The 1,629-nt window shown below is 38.2% G+C and overlaps 1 protein-coding gene across 1 annotated transcript in view; it reads left to right on the forward strand.

Annotated features, from left to right (window-relative positions):
• LOC106312818 overlaps nucleotides 1-1,629 on the forward strand; it is a 9,448-nt gene that overhangs the window by 6,256 nt on the left and 1,563 nt on the right. The gene's annotated exons all lie outside the window — the stretch shown is intronic.

Consider the following 1,629-nt stretch of genomic DNA (forward strand, 5'->3'; position numbering starts at 1 on the left):
AGCCAAATCAAGAATTCAAACGAAATCTTCATATTCAGCCACTTGTAAGGAGGTCTGAAGTCTCAAAATCCTCATGACCATCTCTGCCATGGGCTTGATCATCCTCATGGTCCAGATCATTCTCATTATCATAATGGACGAAATTTGCCTCAGAGTTCTTGCCCTTTATCCTCTCCTAGTAGAGCTTAACAAGGTGTTGGGGAGTTTTGCATTTATTAGCCCAATGATTGGTCATCCCACAACGATAGCAAGCAGATTTGGTCGAGCTCGAGCCAATGATTGGCTGCGACCAAGATGGTCTCGTGGTTGAAATCCACGGCCACGTGGTTGAAATCCACGGTTACGACCTTGCCATCTACCACGGCCTCTCATGCGACCATGGTATGACTCTCTTGGAGTCTCATCCTTTGGCTCTACGGCCGCATGTGCCTCAGGCAATGCTTTAGCACCAGGAGGCCTTAGCTCACTGTTCATCATGAGCAACTCATTGTTTTGCTCAGCTAGCAACAAACAAGAGATTAAGGCAGCATAAGTGGAGAAACCCTTCTCTCGGTACTGTTGCTGAAGCACAACATTGCTGGTGTGGAATGTGGAGAATGTTTTCTCCAACATATCAGCATCAGTAATAGTCTCACCACAAAGTTTCAACTTTGAGACTATTTTGAACAAAGCCGAGTTATACTCTTCCACAGACTTATAGTCTTGGATTCTCAGGTTTCTCCAATCATAAAGGGCTTTTGGCAATATCACAGTTTTCTGATGATTAAATCTGGTTTTCAACTCTGTCCAAAGTTCCAGAGGATTCTCAATTGTGAGATACTGGTCCTTGAGACCTTCAGCAAGGTGATGGCGAATGACAACAAGTGCCTTGTAATTATCCTTGTCTGATGGCTCAGTGCCTTCAGTGATAGTATCACCAAGGTTTCTGGACCTTAAGAGGATTTTGGTATCAAGCTCCCATTGGAGGTAATTATCTCCGGAGAGATTGAGGGAAGCATATTCAAGGTTGTTGATTTTCGACATCTGAATCAAATATCCATAAAGGAGTAAGGATTCATAATATAATTCAGGACTTGAATTTATATTCCAAGGAGATTGATGATTTATTATGCATTTTATTTTCAGAAAATATTTTATATGCATTAAGATAAAAATTTTGTCAATCAATATGGATGGATTAAAATGCATCATGGACAAGACAAATAACTTTTATAATGTTCAAGATATTTGTAAACCAAAGTAGATTTTCAAAATCGGTTAAAACTTGGTTTATAAATTTTGAATAAAGCAAATGTACTAAATTTTAAATGGAAACCGATTTTGTCTAACTATATGCAAACAGTGTGAATCATTTAGATGCAAACAACATGAACCACTTGGACGCACTAGTATCATCATTGCTAAAGCTATGCGAACATGTATGTTTGGTTTCAATTATGTGATACCTATGTCCAGTTTTAACAATATGATAGTTGGATGCATGCAAAGGTCAGTTCATGGATGATTCAAGTTCGATCTAATGATTTACTAAATGATACTATCAGGTATACAAATGATCAGTTCATAATTTAATCATAGAATCAGGTTCAAGGATGAAACTAGATCAAGTTTTATTTTAACTAGCAAACT

This window comes from Brassica oleracea, chromosome C8, assembly GCF_000695525.1.
Source record: "Brassica oleracea var. oleracea cultivar TO1000 chromosome C8, BOL, whole genome shotgun sequence".
Classification (NCBI taxonomy): Eukaryota; Viridiplantae; Streptophyta; class Magnoliopsida; order Brassicales; family Brassicaceae; genus Brassica; species Brassica oleracea.